We start from the raw sequence: 5708 nt of genomic DNA on the forward strand, positions 1-5708 counted from the left end.
CTGCAGCCATGTTGCTCTCTACACCTTACTGTGCAAACTGTAGACAGACTCAATGTAAACAGAGCAATATAATAGTGCCATGTGCAAATTATAACAGTTTTTAAATCACAGAAACAAGAAATGCAAAGATAAGTTTGCCTAGTTGGAGTTATTTGCACACAATAAGTTCACACCTGCAAAGCCAGGGAGTGAATGTAATATTGTAGATGTTGTCCTGTTTGTTACAGTTTAATGTTTTATTCTTCATGGGAAGCTGTGATGATTTGCAGAAACAAACAAGGAAATGTATCTGTTTTTCAATGAGATATGTCTTATCCAATTAGAGGATATTATCCTGACAGGCAGGACTGAAGACTTTAGCCATGCTGTAACAAGGCAGCATTATTCCCCTTTACAATGATCCTGCTGACTCAGGGATTTCCAGAAACAAAGATTGGCTCGTAGCGCCTAATCCATTCCAGCTCATCATATTGTTAACTGGAATAACATTGCTGGGCAATCTGTCACATAAATGAACTCTGATTTTTAAATTCGTACATATTTACCGTTCGGAGAATCTGTGTTTGCTGACACTCAGCTATGTATATAAAAAGTATATATAAAAAGTATACAAATACAACAAACCTAACATACAAGCAAACATAAAATCTGACTGCGAGTGATAGCTGTAATGTTCTTGATTAGTAAAGGGAAATAGTTGTGTATGATCAGTAGCTACAATAACATTGTAACATTCACCCAGTTTAAAGCATATGTACAGTTTATGTTTATTTATCCTGTAGAGTGAGAATGTGGGCAAAGTAAAAAAAAAATGGCATAGATGCCATTACTGTAATAACACAGCAGATTTGTGCTTTTCTACCTTTCACATAGTTGTGTACCTGTTGATCCAGTAAACAGATCTTTTATTGTTCACCACCTTTAACAGCCCTGTTAATTCTGCAGTGGAATCATGCAGTGTTCTTGTCAGATTAGTTTATAGGCTCTATTTATAAAACAGGAAAATTGGCATTCCTTCAAACATTTCCAGGTAGGAATCTTCCATGTCCATGTGCTTTAATGGCAGTAATTGATTCACACCAGGGGATGTCAGATTCCCTATTTTATAAATAGAGCCTTATGTGTACATACTAGATATTCATACCTGAATATAACTGAATGGTTTGTGATATCTCAGGTGAAAATCTAGCATCTGTTCATCTACACTCCTGATATTTAGATATCCATCCTGCCAGGTCACTAAGGGTAAGATCACACTGGCATAGGTAGGATTGGAATGAATGGGTTTGAGTTTATTTATTTATTTTTTAGGCATTGGGTCTGATTTATTAAAGCTCTCCAAGACTACACAGGATACACTTTTATAAGTGAACCCTAGTGATCCACAAAATCTGGAATGGCTCTGGTCCAGGATTGAAAACACCTGCTAACAAATGAAATCTTTTCCTGGTTTGTTGGATCACCCAGCTTCACTGATGAAAGTGTATCTTCTACAGCCTTGGAGAGCTTTGAGCCCTGACACTTTGCAGTGTTTAAGGGTAGTGTACCTCCGCAACCTCTTTGCCAAACTTAAACTGAACTGCCTTTGCAATCATTTTTTCATTTTTACTTGTCCCGACTAGTTCCTCCCTCCCCAACAAATCCCTCACCCCAATTTCTCTTTTCTTGCTATTCTTCACTCTCTCTCTTTCTACCCTCCTCCATCACTCCCATTTTTTATTTTTTCACCCCCCCCCAAAGCAACACCCCAAACCCCAATCTTTATTTTTGGCTCCCATTCCCCCTTCTCCTCAGTTTAGCCTCCTAACCACCCTTACCCCATGCCGCAAGCTATCAGGGTGGATATGCAGGCAAAGCTACTGTAGGGGTCCCTGCTGGCTGAGGACTGTCCAGGGGCCCTTGTGCAGCTGCACCACAATATGTCTGCCCCCGCCTGTTACCGTTCTTAGATGCCTAGTGGTTGTCAGTAGATGCCCAGGAGCGGAAAACACCATTTTTTTTTTAATGCTAATCTCACCAAAAGTGCTGTTTAGATAGGCAAACAAGAGACACCCCACTGTTCTGTCCTCCATAAAAGTGCACAGCAGTCATTCACGTTCAGGCGTTCAATAATACAATGGGGAAACTAGGACCCATTAGGGACCATTGTACACGTCAGATTTTTGACCAAGACAAGCACAACAAACCTGTGGCAGGTATTAACTTTGCCTAAAGCAGTGATCCCCAACCTTTTGGAGCTCACGGATGACCAAATCTCACAGATTCCGGACCGCTCATACGCGGGGAGCCACGTGTCACTCAAAGGGGAGGAAACTTCCCCCAGAGTGACGTCATGATGCCAGAACCTACCCACTCTCCCATAGGAGGTCTGAGCCAGTCCAGAGACACAACCCGCCCACCGCCCTTAGTCTGCGATGTCTCCGGGAGACATGGTCCACGTCTCTGGCCGGTGCACTTCCCCAAAGCGGGGTACATTGGCCAGAGCCACTGCCCTCCTATCAGACAGCCGTTACTCTCTAGTGGGCCGCAGACCAGGGGTTGGGGACCCCTGGCCTTAAGAACAGGCTGCCACAATGTGCATAGCATTGTGTGTATTTAGTAAATCGCTCCACCATCCTATAGTAGGAAGCCGCATTATTTCCCTGTCTGTGCGGTATTGCACTCCGTGTGCACAAATATAAACAATCATTATTGGTACCATTTCTTGTACCAGCTGTAGATCATGCTGAATGCGCTGAGAATATAATTAGAGGCTGGAATGTGAGTTGCTTGCTTTGTGCTGTTTGAATTATACTTGGAAGCCCGAGGCTATAAAAATAATGATAGAAGCAGTCAGAGTATCACCAACTTTCCCTACAAACCTCCAGCTGCTTGTTATTTCTTAACACACCCACATCTAGTTAGTGGGCGAAGCGGCAGTTTTGTTTCGTGTGATGGAGTTTTATATCCAAGTTACTGAAAATAAAATGATGAGCCGGAGATTGGAGGGAATCACCTTTCCTGAGTATCTAAGGCAACCAAGGACGGAGATGGCTACAGGCAACCTAAAAGGTTATTCTCCATAGGAGAGCATTATATTATAGGGTCTGTTTATTATTGGTACATAACTTTTAATTGGATTTAAGTGGGAAAATGTGTGAAAACTAACTTGGTGAAAGTTCATTGAATCATGGGTAAAACATTTATAAATTGAACTAAGTGTACAGGTTTGGATCTGTAGGCAGAACATATAAGTCTCTGCATAGGGTAGAGGAGTTACCCAACCCTAGCTAGCCATAGCGGCAAACACTTACCTATCTGTAGCTTTCCAATGTGACACACACTTATCTAACCCTAGCTAACCATTACCTAAATTTTGCTATTCCTAGTGACACACACTTATCTAACCCTAGCTAACCCCTACCTAACCTTCGCTTTTGCTAGCTCTAGCGACAAGCACTTACCTAATCCTAGCTAGCACTTAACTAACTTTATCTAGTTATAGTGGCAAATACTTACCTAACTCTAGCTAGCCCTAGCATAAGGCACTTACCTAACCCTAGCTAGCCCTTGCCTAAACATTGCTAGCTCTAGCGACAAGCACTTACTGAAGCCTAACTAGCTAAAATGACAAGCACCTACCTAACTCTAGCTAGACATAATGGCAAGCTTACCCCAGCTCAGGGGTGTGGTTGTAAAAAGAAGAGGGGGCACGGTAATAGTGAAGGCTATCAGTGGCAAGCGCACAGGGAGAGCCTATATGGGGGTCCCGAAAAAAAGTGAGGGCACGGCGTATCTGCCCCACTACAGCCCTGCCCTAGCTATTCCTACCTAACCTTCGCTAGCGCTAGCAGCAAGCACTTACCTAACCCTAGCTAGATATAGAGCCAAATGCTAGCCCTAGTGGCAAACACTTACCTTACTCTAGCTAGCCCTTGCCTAAACTTTGCTAGCCCTAGCACTTACTTCCTAGCTAGGTAAAGTGGCAAGCACTTACCTAATGCTAGCTAGCCCTTACCTAACTTTCGCTGGGCCCAGCAGCAAGCACCTACCTAACCCAAGCTAGATAGAGAGGCAAATGCTAGCCCTAGTGGCAAACACTTACCTAACTCTAAGCGGATCTAGTGCCAAGAGCTTACCCAACCCTGGATTTTTTTTAATTTTGGATACATTCAAGAAGAGTTAGACCCTTGCTCACATTTCTATTGATTTCTGTGCCCCCCCCCCCCCCTGTTTTATTTGTTCTGATGATCATTCGAAAGAGGGGAATTTTAAAGTTTGTTATCACAGCAAAATATTCTCCCAAGGGGACACCTATTCTGGGGACAACTCTCTATGATGAAAATTTTGTTTACTCTGAGTTTAGGATTGTCCATCAGTTCCTGTGATGAATCCCAGACAAAAAGTGAAGAGAAGAAAGGGCACAGACAGCATAAAATATGCTGGTATGAGTTTTTAACCATTATCTACCTGAAACAAAAAAATAAGGTTAGGCTTCACGTTTTCCATAAGATAAAAGGTAATAGATTGCTCTGGACGAGAACCTTATCGTGGTGTCACACACTCCATTCTCTGTTTTATGGATCAGAGATGATCTGGAAAATGTGGAGTCCCGGGTGTGGTGGATGAATGAACCTGTGTGTTCAGGACAAAGGTGAGCTCCCAGGTGTGGTGGTGCCTCCGGTCCCCCCAGCCAATCTGATTGCAGATATTGTTCACTCTGGGATTCTTCTCTTTCTGGTTTAAAAACAACTCCGCCCAGCCCTGAATTTAAAGGGCCAGTCAGTCTCATATGGCTGCACTGAAGGGAAGGTCAATGGTGTGGGAGATTGCTGCATATTTGCTGACATGCATATTGCTTTGTGTACAGACTTGTGCAATCAGCGAGATCATACAAATATTAATCATCAATATAGATCTACATAACAATAAAATATTTCAACAGCTCCTAGATTCCACATACAAAAATATCAGCTTCTAATTAATGTGGAATTCCATGCAAAATGCAACAATAAAAGATTAATGTTATCTTCTTCTGTTCCAAGTATTCTCCTGTTGATCTTGTCAGTGCGGCTCCTGTTGTGTGGTCATAGTGAGAACGGTCTCATACTACTTCTCTGATCCCAGACCAGTCCCATATGGGAGAGCGGAGGGAATCGATAAACCCACCCACAGTTGCAACAAAAAGATCGAAGATGTATCAGAGGTCATGTGACTGCAAAAAAAGCAATAAAATACAGTGAAAGCAACCTTTAAAAAAATGATCATTTTCATTGTGAGCTTATAAGGAATGCCGCTTAAGGCTGTATTACCTCCTTCATCCCCTTCTTCCTGCATTCTGATTTTTGTGTGTAACTTTTTCATTTATGTTTGTCGTTCTACATTGCTTTTTACCAAATATATAATTCTAGAACTTTTATAAAAGTGACAAATTGAGGAAAAAAAATGACATATTTAAAAATAACTTGATTTTTGGTGGAAGAAATATAAAAAATTTGGTTACAGCATTCTGTATGATGGAAACACCCAACTGAGCTCATTAACTTGTCTATGGACAGTTTATAGCTGCCAATGTTTGGAGATCGGGAAGTATAAGCGGATAAGGGGTGTGTGCCCACAGTGTCTATGTAAATTATTATTAATATTATTAAACAGGATTTAAATAGCACCAACATATTACACAGCACTGTACAATAAATAGTGGTTGCAAATGACAGACTAATACAGAC

The sequence above is a fragment of the Pyxicephalus adspersus genome, chromosome 1 (genome assembly GCF_032062135.1).
Source record: "Pyxicephalus adspersus chromosome 1, UCB_Pads_2.0, whole genome shotgun sequence".
In the NCBI taxonomy this organism is placed as follows: Eukaryota; Metazoa; Chordata; class Amphibia; order Anura; family Pyxicephalidae; genus Pyxicephalus; species Pyxicephalus adspersus.